The sequence below is a fragment of the Podarcis gaigeae genome (assembly GCF_964106915.1).
Source record: "Podarcis gaigeae genome assembly, chromosome: 12".
Lineage (NCBI taxonomy): Eukaryota > Metazoa > Chordata > Lepidosauria > Squamata > Lacertidae > Podarcis > Podarcis gaigeae.
This window is the reverse complement of record NC_139688.1, coordinates 57164870-57180976: the sequence shown is the minus strand read 5'-3', so window position 1 is coordinate 57180976 and position 16107 is coordinate 57164870. Positions and strand designations below refer to the sequence as shown.

The following is a 16107-nucleotide window of genomic DNA, read 5'->3' as shown; positions in this document are numbered from 1 at the left end:
CGTGGTATCAGAAAAAGCTGTGCCATGCTCATCTTAATCACATACAGGCCCTACACTGAAAAGGCCAGGCCTTCTCTTCCCCAATCCTAAATCAGGAGAAAACTGAAGATCTGGCAAGATAGGTCCAGTCTACCAGTGGAGTCTGGTTGCTTAGGGTGAATGGGCACTGCCTCCTCAATCTCCGTCTGTCTCTAGCCAGCTCTCACCTATCTTGTCTTCTTACTTATATTTCCCCATCAACTTCCTCCTCCTCCTTAGTCTCAGTATTGCCCTTTTAGAACTCATGAAGGAGGAGGATGGGGAAAAACAAGAATTAGTTGGCTCTGGCTCCACCTACTGCTGGTCTCCCTGGCTCCCACCCAATGGGCACTAGTTCCCACTGCAGTCAGGGGACAGTCAAAGCAGGAATGGTGCTCTCAGCTATAAGCCCAACTTTATCATAAACCGTCTAAGCTTTGAAGGTAGTCTGCTACACAAACGTCTAGTGACTCTGTCACTGATAATTTCTTGCAGTAAGGCAGAAACTAAGACGATGGAGAAAAACATTGCTCAGAACTTTTCAAAAGTGCTCCTCCACTACCCGCCCCCTCCGAAACCACCCATTATTTGGTGAACATCTGAGTATCTCACTGCCAGCCACTGGCGGGTGCTCCCTGCCCAATGGCACCTTAGGAGCTTCTAACCAGCCAACAAAGGCTTTTCTTACAGCTGGAAGTGGGCCTTACAGTGATTTTTGGCATGCACAACTTTCTTCCCACAACAAAGTGAGATTGGAAGCAAGACATCACCACTTGTCTCTTTGACCATTGCCCCAGCAGCCTCTCTCTCACAATGGTCTGAAGGCATATGGTGCTATTAAACTTGAAGTTTTCCTGGTTTGGCTCTATAAGCTCCCTGAATGGGAAACTGCCTGGGAACCTCATGTAAGCCACTCTGAACAATTTGGAGGAACAGGGCGGGACTACTGTAATGAATTAATTCACTCAGCTACCTTTCTGCTTCTATACTCTGATGGGAGGATAGTGGCCTATTGGTGGAATTCATTTTTAGGGTGGTGCCATTAAGTGCTTTATAAGGAAAGCTCTTCTGCCAACCCTTCAGAATGTTGTCTCCCTCTCCAACCCCAATACATTTACTGCCATAAAGGTGTTGTAAGGAAATGTCACTGACAATTTATTGCGACTACTGTAATACACATATGACCCACTGTCTGGAAGACGGTGAAAATTATAAACTGGCCACAGATTTACTGACACCCTTGGCAATGCTGTTTTACAGCAGTAAACATTTAATTTGATCCTCATTGCCTGGAATAGCGGTCTTGCTTCTCATGCAAGAATGCAAGGCCTCCTTTTGTAGAAACCCATTTCAGATCCCAACCCATTAGCCTTCCCTGTCTGCTTTATCTGTGCATATAATAGCAAATGAAAGGAGTCACATGAAATCTCCATTTAATGTATAAATGAAAGCAACGAATTGATACTGTTCACATTTTGGCATTAAAATCCTCATAAAGCCCTACTATCCCAATCTTGAGATATCATTTCTGCCCATGATCTTTTAAAAGTGATTTTAATGCAGTTTTCTGGGCTAGCAATTTATGAACTCTTTCTGCATAATATGCAACTTTTGCAACACACCCAGGGCCAGCCACCAGCACACTGTATGTATGCTTGACTCCGATTCTCTTTCCTAGCTTCAGTTATTTTATCTCCAGAGATCCAGAACGGATTGGAGAACAGGCCTTCCTCTTGTTACTTTGTTATTTGTGTGTTGACTATTGGCTTGATAACTCATTCAGGCTCTCAATAGGCATTGGTAACATAACAGGATTATTAAAGGTAAAGGTACCCCTGCCTGTTCGGGCCAGTCTTGCCAGACTCTAGGGTTGTGCGCTCATCTCACTCTAGAGGCCGGGAGCCAGCGCTGTCCGCAGACACTTCCGGGTCACGTGGGCAGCGTGACAAGCTGCATCTGGTGAGCCAGCGCAGCACACGGAACGCCGCTAGGCTGTGCAGGATGCATACATCAACTTTGTGCAATACATAACTATTTGTAAGTACAGTTGTACCTTGGTTTTTGAACAGCTTAGTTCTTGAACATTTTGGCTCCTGAATGAAGTTACTGTTCCGGGTTGCGAACTATTTTTGGAAGCCGAATGTCTGACGGGGCTTCCGATTGGCTGCACTTTGGTTTCCAAACGTTTTGAAAGTGAAACGGTCTTCCGGAATGGATTCCATTTGACTTCCAAGGTACAACTGTATTCATTTACAGTGGTACCTCGGGTTACAGATGCTTCAGGTTACAGACGCTTCAGGTTACAGACTCCGCTAAGCCAGAAATAGTACCTTGGGTTAAGAACTTTGCTTCAGAATGAGAACAGAAATCGTGCACTGGCGGCACAGCAGCAGCAGGAGGCCCCATTAGCTAAAGTGGTGCTTCAGGTTAAGAACAGTTTCAGGTTAAGAATGGACTTCCAGAATGAATTAAGTTCTTAACCCGAGGTACCACTGTATTTAACAACTGTCCTTATCTATAAGTAAAAACGAATCAATCAGTTTTATATCAATAACATGTTTAATTATAGAGGATATTTGTGTCTACAACATGGAGGTGGGCAGAGCATGGGAGCAAGAACTGTGCATCTGCAGAGGTTGGGTTCAAAATGGCTCGCAGAGCAAGCCTATAGATATCGGACAGCCAGACTGCTGACTGATCCCACCACCCAGCTCACGTACTGAGAGAACATTGGTGGGGTGGCAAGAATCACAGGTCCACCACCATGAACTGACAGTTGGCTGTTCCTGCAACCTGGGCATGTGGCTCTGAGCTGGACTGAGGCCTTGGCACACAAAGATGTCTAAAGGGATCAGCCAGTGGGGTGTGAGAAGACCGCCCCCACGTATCCCTGCTATGGATCGTGCTGAATACTTCCAGCACATGCATAATGAACTCATGATGAAATCTTGCAACTGGAAGACAAAGTGCAAATATGTCTATGTGGAAGGTGAAAACATTGCATCACAGAAAGCAATCACAAGAGCAGGTTCATGGATCTGTCAACTGGTAGCTCACCTCTGTCCATAGCAAAGCAACGAGAGCTATAACTAGGGCAGGGGACACTGAAGTAGGTGGTGGTGGCAATGCTGAAACACAGGCCAGGTCCCCAAAGTGTCTCTATGAGATCCATCCTGATGCTCTGTCTTCAGAAACCACCAGTTGCAGGTTCCTCTCTTGATATATTATTTATATAAATCTACCAAGCACTTCCTCTGAGCTTCTTGCCATTCATTCTTATGAGGTTTTTCCCCCAGAATATCTTCTTGATTTGCATCTGCACTGCACAGCAGATTAAAGGAACAACTATTTCTACTATTTCCTTGGTCCGCTTGAACAAATAACTGAATTAATACATGCTATTACATTGCTGAATTATGTTCAGAGCAGGGTCTGGTGAACTAAGGTCATATTTGGATTGATATAGTGTAGACATTATTGAGTTCTCATACATGTGCAAGGATACTTTATAGAAACCTCATGTAGGAAAGGACAACATACGGACTGATAAACATTGTTTAAAAGACTGGTCCAATGTGAATGGTTCTGTCATAGGATTGGTTAATTGAATGAAGAAATGAATGAATAAAGGGGTGTGGGGGGTGTGGGTGTAACCTAGCTTACTATACAAAGCTAACATTTACTGAGCCTGGCTTCGGCTGGCGAGGGCGGGATATAAAAAAATATTATTATTATTCTTATTCTTATTCTTATTCTTATTATTATTACATTAATTGTTCAACCAATATTTGCCTCAGGCATGTTGCCGCCCCAAGGTTGCCCAGTAGCTGATGCCTATAGCTTCATCATCTGTTTTGCTTTCATTTTAATAGATTAAATCAGGAAGTGTAATTCCCCCCTTTGCATTTAATCTATGTAAAGGTAAGGGAGATCTTTGAATCCAGCCACTGAAGAGTTAACCAAACTTTAGCTAATAAGGGACAATTCTTCCCCACAGGTCTTCAGAGACACTTGTAATTAATTTGATCTTCTCCAGTCATTAACTCAGATTCATAGTGAGTGCTCCACATACTGCTCTATTAATTCACTAGAGATCAGTTCTCAGGATTCATTTAGTTAAGCAGCCCTGTTGGATTACATTTTTAAAACTTTAAAATGGGTTGTAATTGATGTCTGTTTATAGAACCTTACTTTAATGGAGTCCAACAGAGATGAAAATCTAGCATATTACTCAGAGGGTAGTGCCTTTGCTGTTTAAAAAGCCTGTCTCCAAAGGCATCCTTTTAAATGAGAGACACTGCAAAATAAAATAAAACTCTCATTAATCACTAACAGTTCTTGATGTTTCTAAAAATACTTCTTGGCTCTCCTTCCTGCGGGTACCTTGGAAATGTAGGCATTGTTGGAATTCAACCAACAGTTTTTTTGTTTGGGTGTAATGAACATAATTATCAGCCCTTGATGAGGCAAGAGCACCCACTATAACCCTCCTACACTTCCAAAATACCCAACACCTCCCAAACATTAGGAACCTGTGTAGTATACTCAACATGTGGATGGGAGATTCAAGATTGCACTTCCTGCTCCTTCCCCAGACTCCCATGTATTGATCAGCTCTGTGTGCACATAGCCTCCGAGTGTGGAGGATAGGGTCCAGGATCATACCACCTGTCCTCACACCCAAACTCCACATGTTGACTGTCTTGGTGAGAATGCACATGGTATTTCTGCACATGACTGGAGACCCTGACCATGTGCTGCAGAACTGACCAACATGTGAACATTGGGGCAAGCACTATGTACATGATCCATGCATTGATAGAAACAGGATCTGGATGTCCAAAAAGAGCTCCAAAAATGTTTTAGCACTTTTGTATCCTGTTCTTAGTTAAAATATGACTTCCAGTTTGGATGGCTTTGAAAGGGTATTTGACAAATTCAAGATGGGAAATGTTAGCAATGCTATTGGTTATGGCAGCTACATACAGTGGCATAGCGTGGGGGGTGCAGGGGGGGGGCGGCCGCACCGGGCGCAACATCTGGGGGTTAGGGTTAGGGGGCGCAAATCCACGGGTTAGGGGACGCAAATCCACGGATTAGGGGGCGCAAATCCACGGGTTAGGGGGCGCAAATTACTTGCCTTGCCCCGGGTGCTGACAACCCACGCTACGCCACTGGCTACATATAACCTCTAGTATCACAGAATTTGCTGCTCGCTAGAAGTGCTAATACTGCCTGCCTCTATGTTTTAGATGTATATTTGTGAATAAGCCAAACAATTTTTTAAAAACCTTTCATTTCCTGTGAGCTTTCCGAAAGCAAAACCCATAGAGCTTAGCTTCTGAGATAGACTGAAACTGCAGAGTTTTGAGAAACTAAAAAACAAAGTGCGAGATTGGCTTCATTATTATCAGATAATGGAGGCATATAATTTGGACAAGAAAATTGGCTTCCAGGTGGAAAAATCAAAATTAGAAACAGAACTGTTAGAACCCAAAACTAAGATTTTGTCAAAGATGTATAACTTGCTGTTGAAATGGAACACTCAGGATGAAACGGTGAAATCTGCTATGATTAAATGGGCACAAGATGTTGGACATAACATTATGTTTGCTGACTGGGAACAGTTATGGACCACAGGTATGAAGTTTACGGCATGCAATGCCTTAAGAGAGAATATTATGAAGATGATATACAGGTGGTACATGACCCCAGTCAAGCTTGCAAAAATCTATCATTTGCCCGATAATAAATGTTGGAAATGTAAAGAAACTGAAGGTACATTCTTTCACCTTTGGTGCACGTGCCCAAGGATCAAGGCTTTCTGGGAAATGATCTATAATGAAATGAAAAAGGTATTTAAATATACCTTTCTGAAGAAACCAGAGGCCTTCCTTCTGGGCATTGTCGGCCAATCGGTGTCAAAGAAGGACAGAACTTTTTTTATGTACGCTACAACAGCAGCAAGAATACTTATTGCAAAGTATTGGAAGACACAAGATCTACCCACTTTGGAAGAATGGCAGACGAAGGTGATGGACTATATGGGATTGGCAGAAATGACTGGCAGAATCCGGGACCAGGGAGAAGAGTTGGTGGAAGAAGATTGGAATAAATTTTAAGACTATCTACAGAAATATTGTAAAATTAATGAATGTTAGATTGATGTTGGATAGAAATTAAGTGGTTTCCAGCTGTAATGCTTTAAGAGAATATGAAAAAAGGGTTATAAACAGGTAAAAATCTAATGGTAAGGATTTGCTGAACCAACTATTTGAAGTGGAATACAAAAAAAGGGAGGTATGAGGAGGTCCGGGAAACAAGCTAAAGGAAAACTAGCAATAGAAAATTTGTGTGTTTTAAACTATTTTTATTTTGTATTTTTGTTATTTTTTTCATTTTTATTGTAATACTTTAAAAAATCTTAATAAATATCCTATAAAAAAAAGAGCTTAGCTTCTGGAGCTGCTCACCTCTTGATGAGATTACCTTAAAATGTTTTATTATGTTGATTTTTTAAAATCAAGCCATTATATAAAAGTTTGGAGCTGTATGCAATGTTCATTATCTGTTGATGGAGATGCTAAGAACAATTGTTCCACACTCAAGTATGTGAGCCTGTTCTTGTGGATCCTGTCCCCTGCGCACCCATGGAGAAAGAAGGGGAGTGGGTTTTGTGTTTTTAATATTTTGTCATCATCATCATGTGACATGAAAAGTAACCACAACATATGCTCCTGTAAAACACACTGAGCTGAATCCAATTACCGTAAGTTCTACTCAGAGTAGAAAGTCAAATCTGGAAAATGCAATTTCTGACTATACGCTGAATACATGTCATGTACATGACATATAAATGAATGAAGTCAAGGTCTAGATGAACATAATATATTACTTTAACACCTGTATGTAAGAATTTGAAATTACAGTGTACCTCGGGTTAAGAACTTAATTCGTTCTGGAGGTCCATTCTTAACCTGAAACTGTTCTTAACCTGAGGTACCACTTTAGCTAATGGGGCCTCCTGCTGCTGCCGCGCCACCGCGGCACGATTTCTGTTCTCATCCTGAAGCAAAGTTCTTAACCTGAGGTAATATTACTGGGTTAGCGGAGTCTGTAACCTGAAGCGTCTGTAACCCGAGGTACCACTGTACATCAAAATATAACCTATAGCTGATTCCTTATAGAATGTGCACCGAATAATCTTGTGTGGCCATATAAGATTATTCAACTATTATTTCATATTATACTGGCTGTTAGCCATTGGTTGTATTTTGGTACACTGTATAGGCAGTGACCGATCTGTGTGGGGTTTCTGTTCCTAGCCCCTGCGCACATTGTCAAAGCATGCGTAAGTGTGCCCTGCCCTTGTTCTGCCCCCATTCTGAACACTTCCGGGTTCAGAAGGACCCATGTGTCAGCGATCGCACATTAATTGGACATCCCTAAAATGGCCACAGCCTGTAGTTTTAAATTCTAACATGCATATGTTAAAGTAATACATTATACCAGTTACAGATAGGTAGCCGTGTTGGTCTGCCATAGTCAAAACAAAAAAAATTCCTTCCAGTAGCACCTTAAAGACCAACTAAGTCAGTTCTTGGTATGAGCTTTCGTGTGCATGCACACTTCTTGTTCAGCTAAACCTTGAATTTAGCTCTACCTAGACCACACCCATTGAAATTAATGGACCTAGGTTAGTAATCTCAACTAATTGTGGTGAGGACTTTTGGCAGGAATTACAGATGTGGATGGAAGGGTTTAACTCCCCCTCCCCATGAGAGGTAGTCCTGCAGGAAATCGCATCCCCACTCTCCCCACAACATCGAGGATTAAATGTTACATGGCTGCAAGCCATTTCATTAACAGATAGGCACTGATTAGGCATTTCACCAGACTATTGTAAGGATTACACAGATACCATAAGTAAAGCCCTTTGGGCAGTTAGGTAAAAGCATTAGGCAAACTCTGGGCCGTGCTATTGTGGACTTTTACCCCAAAGTAAAAGTGAATTTGAAGAGTGCAATGGATTTTACCAAAGTGAAATGAATTGTGGAAATGGTTCTTTCTTCTCCTTCAGTACTTTTTGAGTGTTTACCTGCGGCACAGCCAAAGGAAACTCAAACCCTCCAAGTGCCCCTATTTTCTAGGGGCGTCCCTGGTTTAGTGAAGTCATCCCGGTTTCTGATCTGATCCTGGAATATCCCACTTTTCCTTAGGATGCCCCTATTTTCATCAGAGAAATGTTGGAGGGTATGGAGTTATCTGACTCCTGAGCCGTCTGAAGGCAATCCTGTACAGTACAATGGAAGTCGAATGGAATCTGTTCCAAAAGGTTTGGAAACCAAAGCGCAACTTCTGATTGGCTGCAGAAAGATCCTGTAGCCAGTTGGAACCCGTATCAGACATTCAGGTTCCAAAGAACGTTCACAAACCGGAACACTCCCAAGTTTGCACCGTTTGGGAGCCAAAACATTCGAGTCGCAAGGCATTCAACCTCCGAGGTACGACTGTATAGGGAAGGTTTGTTTAAACGTTTGATACTTTATTATGTTTATATATATATTGGAAGCCACCCAGAGCGGCTGGAGCAACCCAGTAAGATGTGTGGGATATAAGTAGTAAAATTTCCATCCCTATTTTCATCAGAGAAATGTTGGAGGGTATGGAAACTGGCAGGCAATGTGAGATCTGTGAGAAACCCTGTTCTGACCTTTGAAGTAGAAGTTGCAGTAGCTGGGGCAGAGTGATGGCACCAAGCATCGCAAAATATGTAAGGCTGCAGTCGTCTCCCCACTTTACCTGGGAGTAAACCCCCACTGAATTCAATAGGACACGTATGAGTAGGCATGGTTAGGACTGCATCGTAGGGACACAGCGCAGAAAGCACACTCCTAAAATAAACTGAGCCTGCTGTCTCCAAAGGCACTCTTCTCCTTCCCCACGTTTTTTATTTAGCTTTTTATTGCCCCCCCCCCCTTTAGTAGGACCGTAGTGGGCATTCTTGTTGTTGCAAGCAATAGGGAAAGGAGCAAATTGTTGAGGATGGATGCGCAGCCAGATACGCCAAACTCCCGTTGATTTAAATGGGGCATAAACATGCTTGAATGTTTGCTGGATTGATCAGACTGTCTTCAAGCCGTGGCCCAGCCTAAAGACAGCAAATTGAAGCAGGCCTCTTGTTTCATAAGCGTTTCCAAACTCTCCTGCCAAGTGGGCCTTGATTTTTGTGTGGAGAAGTGATTACCTTTTAAACACAAACACTAAGAAGCAGGGGAAATGCTGGCTGAATCTTTTCTTATTATGGGACCCTAATTGGAACTACATATTTACTCAGCCTGTTTGAGGTCCACTCAAACCTCCACGCTAAAAGTATAGCTTGAGTGCGTGGGGGACAGTATATGCTTTTACAACAAGATGAGACAAATTGCCACAATCTTCCTTAATGTGATCTCATACCAGATGAGCTGAACAATGCGCAAGGGGAGAGGCAATGGCAAACTTGACTCTTTTCTGCCAAATAAAAGTGAGGTGGAAATGGAGGTCGGTGATTTTCTTGGTGATAGCGTTCTTCTTGTCAGAACAGAAGTGAAAAGGAGTTGGGCACAACTCACAGCAAATGTACCGGGTAATTTTGTTAAGTATATGTTATTCACTGCAGCTTATAATATACAAAAAAATAGAAGAAAGGGAGGGGGCACCTTGTCTGGCTCTCAGTGGCTTGAAAGAATTGACAAATACCACACAAGCAAAACGCAAACTTTTGAAAGTTATCTCTTTGCTTCCATTTTATATAAGTTATATAAGTTTCTTCATGACCACTGCTAGTGTTTGAAAAAGCACAAATGATCCATCCTTCGGATCTAGTACCTCTGAATTATTCACCCTCTGTATGATCAAAATAGGGTGTTCTCAGTGGTGGCACCTGAATGTAAGACCTTGCTCCTCAGAGAGACTTCCCAGTAGGCTGGTGATTTATTCATGAGCAAAAATAAGAAAAATAAAAAGAAAGAGAGAAAAGATAGAAATCTGCATAATCTATGTATATGATGAGATGCAGATTTAGAAATAATTGCCATAATTTCAAAAGCAATACCAAACTCAAGACAGAGGCTCCACAAATGAAAAAAATGAAGAGATTAGGTAGGGCCAGACATAATGATTTGCCATACGCTGCTGTATATCCCATGAGTTTGTGCACATTTTCTCCTCCCCTGCATCACTGATGCGCAAACACAATTTATCCATCATTCACACAAACATAAACAGATCAACACCTCTCCCTCCCTCCCATCCACCCTACTCTGCTACCCCAGACAGACAGATGGTGCAAGGTGGACATCGCCACCATTCATGCAAGCAAGCAAGCAAGCAAGCAAGCAAGCAAGCAAGCAAGCGAGCGGCCTCCTTTCATGCTTCTTTGTCTCTTCCTTATAGGTCAAGTAGAAGTTGCCTTCCCTCCAGCTGCCAGTGCCCTCCTCTAATCTAATCTAAATCCATCTATATCTAATCTAAATAATAATAAATATATATCAAAGGTAGGAGCACAGACCACTGTCAAGTCTCTACCCAATGGGGAGGTCTGGGTATGAGGAGACAGGATTCATGGATGAAGCTGTCTGTACCACTGGAGAGTTTGATTTCTGATACGAAGGCAGGACAAATTCCAAGTCCTCAAACAGCAGAGAGAAACCTGCTCCATCTGGAGAAGGATCTGTCTGCAGGCAAGGTCTCCTTGGAAGGAAGATCCTTCACTTGAGGAGGCCTTGGACAAAGGATTCCGCTGAGGTCATGGTGGAGTTCTAGCAGCAACAGCTCAAACAATTCCAGTCTTTAGAATCTTAATTTGTACATGGCCCTGTGCACCATTGGTGGGAAGGCAAAACAGAAATTTTAAAAAGATATTGGGATTTGTCTGATGCCAAGTGCCATTTTGCTTCAGAAACCAGGATCCCCCAATCCAACTGGAAGCCATGGGAGCAGAGCAGCAGGGTGAATCACACTGCACAAGGCTACAGGTAGAATTTCCCAGACTGGACCTAGCAGACAGGACTGTGCACATACAATCCTGTAAGCAAGCAGCAACATGGGGGGGGGGGTGCTGGATTTTGTCTCACCAACTCTACTCCCCTCAACAATGTATAGATATGGTTGTAGCTCACTTTACAATGCTATACAAGGCAAGTCTACTTAGGTGATCTAGCCAACCACTGCAAAATTAGTTCTGAAACTGGTCTGTTCACTGTTTTAACCTAAGCATCACCTTTTATCATTTAGTCACAGAAAATCAGATGGGATAGGTTACCATTTTAATCAGGTACATCAAGAGGGTACTTTATTTTTAATTTTTTAATCATTTTTATTATATTTTTTCTATATTTTTTATATTTTTTGTTATAAAACAATATCTGTAATCATTACATTACATTCAATTTTCAATTTTCCCCTTCCCTGCTGACTTCCCTCAACTTCCATCCCTGGTTTATTACATCTCATATTACATTCTGCTGTTTGTATATACTTCTATGTTGTCATACTATTATGTTTCTTGTTTCTTATAAATAAAATTTCAAATGTTTATTTAAATCCTGCCAATGACTCTATGTTTTTATTTGTTTCTGCAAATATGATGTAAAAGGTTCCCATTCTTTTTCAAAGTCACTATTGTCTTTTTCACGGAGTTTATCTGCTAACTTTGCCAACTCTGCTTAGTTCATCAACTTCTCTTGCCATTGTTCCTTTGATGGTATTTCTCCAGTCTTCCAGTTCTGTGCTATCAGAATTCTCATCAAGAGGGTACTTTAAAGCTCAATACTTGCTCTTCTCTTCTTCATTTTTAAAATTTTCACTGTGTGAGTCAAATTTAGACTGTAATGTCCTTAGGGCAAGCACCTGTCATTGCATTTGTGCATTAACTGCAACCATCTTCTGTTACATGAATTATCCCCACAAAAAGCAAAAGTCTTATTCTCCAGGTGTTCAGTTGTTGCAAACCCAGTTTCAAACTATTGTAGCAGTGGGGAATATATGATGGGAGGGAGAAATAGTAGTGATTAGAGTCTGACTTGCTGCTAATGAGGAAGCTGTACCTAAAAAGCCAAAATATTCCTGTCCCGCAAGGAAATTCCAACCACCATCATGACTCTCTCTGCCTTCTTCCTCCCTAGATTCTAGGGCTCATAGTTGCCATTTTAATTGGGCAGGCAGCTGCCTTCTTGATGAGCACTGTTTATGCTTACAAAAAAACCTCATAAAAAACCTTTTTATGTAGTATTCACTTTAATAACTGAATTGGCCTTGGTTACCCTAGTGGGTGACCTTTATCGAGAGGAGGACAGCAGAAGTGTGACCCTGTTATTCCTACTTGATCTCCCAGGAGCTTTTGAAACAATTGGTATCCTCATAAACCATCTCTGTGGGGTGGGCTTTGTAGGTGCTGTTTTACAGTGGTTCCAATCCTATCTCCAGGGTTGGTTTCAGAGAATAGCACCAGGTGGGTTGCATTTTGCTGCCCTCTTGTTCCCAGTGCTGTTGAATATCTATATGAAGCTACTGGGGGTGTCAGGAGGAAGTCTGGGGCAAGGTACCTTCAGTATGCTGATGTTACCTAGCTCTACTTCTATGTAACATCTTAATCAGTAAGTGGTGCACAAGTCCTGGACTGCTGCATTGACTTGATGATGGGCTGGATGAGGGCCAACAAATATTTTGTCTCCTTTGACAGACCGTGTAAGTAAGTTTGTCATATACTGATTGTTGGCCGCAACTAACCCAGCACTATCTAAATTTCCATCTGTTCCCAAGGCCAGATACTGCCTCTGGCAGTGGAGGTAGAACATAGTTATAATGACTAATAGCTGCTGGTAGCCTTGGTGTGATGGCCTGGGATTTGGATGCTGAACCTGAGGAATCCCAGCCTGCACTGGATTCCCCGCCTCCAGAACCAGATGAGCCGGGGCTGGAGCATGAGCCCGAAGGGTCCTCACCTGTGCTAGAGCCTCAGGTGCAGGCACCAGCTGAATCTGCTTTGGGTCCTGAGGGCGTGGAGGACCCATTGCCTGCAGGTGCTCCACTCTCAGCTCTGTCAGGGGAGGCTGAGGTTGCCTCTGGGTCCAGTAACCCTCCAGCCTCTCCTGAGCTGCAGAGGCTCAGGGCAGAGAGGCAAAGGAACTAAATTCCCGCAGGAGGAGTGCTCGCCTCCAGACCAGGAGAGGCAAGTCACCTGAGGATCAGGGCTGCCCTGTGCCTCGGGGCAGATAAAAGCCAGCCAGCCTCAGTCCCAAATTGCAGGAGCAACTTCATTGGTTGACAGTTCCTGCCTGAACCCTGTCCTGCCAGAGCTCCTGACCTCACCCGACTACCTGCCCTGCATCCAGCTTCAACTTCTTCAGACTGCCTCCATATTGCACCTTCGACCTCGAACTGAACTTGGACCTCACCTCTTGGTTAGCCCACGGGACCAGCACCCTTGGCCTCCATGAATTTGTTTAGTCTTCTTTTGAAGCCATCCAAGTTGGTGGTGATCATTGCCTCCTGTGGGAGCGAGTTCCATAGTTTCACTCTTCATGGCTACAGCCTTGAATTTCACCAGAAAGCTAATAATACTGACTAGTGAGTTTACATGCTGCAAATTCTCTGGACCATTAGACAATAGACATCATGAACACTACTGTTGGGAAATATTGCTCAAGGTTTGCAGCGGCAGATTGAAACATGCTTATTCCAATAAATGCTACACTGTGAAAACTAGAGGTGGATGATAGTCCTCCAGACTAATTTTGGATTAGGATTAAAAATGATGAACAAAAGCAGTGAACACTCAGAAAAGAATACCCTTGCACAGGCACACCGAGAGTTCTTAATTTGCTCAGAATTACTACTCCTGCCCCATGAATACCCAGCTCCCCTTTCCTGGGAGTTGATCTGCTGCTGGTTACTGGTGTGGCTGTATCCTCCTCTGCTGTTGTTGTAAATCTCTGGATAGCTCAGTTGGTTACAGCCTGGTGCTAATAACACCAAGGTTGCAGGTTTGATCTCCGTATGGGACAGCTGCATATTCCTGCATTGCAAAGGGTTGGACTAGATCATCCTCAGCTCTACAGTTCTATTATTCTTTCCCCACTTCTTCTTTCTGTCCCTCTTTCCACCCTCCACCTCAAAAATTCTGCAAAATGTAGCTTAACTATGTGCTGCATGAAGAAGGCTTTCCTTTATTTAATTATTTCCAACCACACATAATTCTGGAAATTGAACAGAATACGATGTGCCTGCCTCCTTTGTTCTAGCACCTCTATGGCCTTCCATGACAAGGAGGAACTGAGCTGGGTATCATCTGCCTACAAGTGACACTGCACTCCAACCCCAACACACCATGATAATTCCCATGGCTTCATACCCATGGGGTACAAGATGTGGCTCTGATGAACCCCATGGCATAATTTCACTTTGGCCAAAAAGCACTCTCTCCCTGCAAGTAGGAGGCGCAGAACCACCATTTCACCATGTCAGGGAACTGACATCGGAGCCAGAAGTGGAGGCAAGGCTCCCAAGCGATGCCGGAGAAGGGCCAAGCAGGGAGAGAGGGAACTCATCGGCTGGGGAAGGAAATCAGCGTAACACCAGGGATAAAGGGGGGCGGATGGGGGAATCGGAGAGGGGGCTCCAGGACTCTTCGCCGGAGACCAGCGGGGAGAGCACAGGTCCTCCACTACCCACACCCACCCTGCGTAGAAGACTTCCGCGCAGGGAAAGTAGGCGTAGACTTGGCGTCAAAGAACTTCTTTGCTGGAAGAAGTTCAAGAAACGCCCACTGACGGATTCTGCTAGCGACTGAACAGCCATGAAGTGAAGGGCTGTCCAGCCAGGAAAGGTTTAACCAGGCTACCTAGCCAGGAGTGGCGGCAACTTACGCACAAGCAACCCCATATAACCATTACACACCGATACCTTGCTCTCAACTTTCAACCTGTCGAGTGATTCTGGGGGGATACCACACAGGTCATCAACCAGAACAGCCAAGACCATTTCAGTGCCAAATCTGGGCTAAAGCCAGAAGGAAATGCGTCTAGAACAATCCACTTCTTTCAAGCATACTGGAAACTGGACTGCCGCTATGTCTCTGAGCACCTTGGCCAAGGAGAGATATTTGTGACTAGGTTGTCACATACCCCTGGGTCCAGGGAAAGCTGCACTGTCACCTCTTTCAGGACAGCAAGAACCTGCCTCCTTCCCTTCAAGCATCTTGTCTACACCATTGGGCCACATCAAATGGACAGCACTGAATCAACAACTTGATTCAATGGCACTCCCTGGATGGCTCCTTCCAAACTGCACTAATTGTTGTGTCAAATTCAGTATGGATACAAGCAACTTTGCCCTCCCAGTTCTTGGAAATTTGTCACAGAAAAGCCTCTGAGGGCTCCAAAATCTCTACCATTCACCTCTCAGAACAGCTCTGCTGAACAGTTATTGAAGAGTATAATGGAGAATGGAAGTGAGATGCTGATCTGAGAGAAGAGATTGCAACTGACAGTCCAAGCAAAGCTGGTAAAAACATTCCAAGTCACTGCTGCCACCTCTGACTCAGGTCCCCAGCCTGCATGTATACTCTTTTAGGCTCCGAATGGTCCCAGATCTGGGCCTCAACAACTGACTCTAGCCAAGTTCCGAGAAAAACTTGTCTTCCATCTTTCTCACCTCCCTGCTCTAGGACCCTGGGAAAAGAACTCATTTCTTAAGGGTGAGCTATGCTGATCTTAAATTGGACATCTATATTATTTCCTGAAAACCTGCATATCCTTTCTGAGGGGCATAAATTTCTGTTTTACGACTATGACAATGCAAAGCAATTTTAAATGCCCGGAGGAAAGAACAAGAAATGACGAATGGAAAGCAATTGAATGATTCATTAGACTCAGAGTATGATTGGATGAGGAATTCTATAATTTTGGAATTCAATTTAATTTAGTTGACCTTCCTTTAATTATCTTTCTCTTTGCTTTCATGTAGCTTTGCGTAAAATATAGTTTCTGAGGACCACATGCAGTAAGAAATATAGTATTATAGTGGGAAGAATACGTCTGGCAATAC

General features: G+C 43.3%; 1 protein-coding gene across 2 annotated transcripts in view; it reads right to left on the bottom strand.

Moving 5' to 3' along the window:
* POU6F2 (POU class 6 homeobox 2) overlaps nucleotides 1–16107 on the bottom strand; it is a 305787-nt gene that overhangs the window by 92241 nt on the left and 197439 nt on the right. The window lies entirely within an intron of this gene.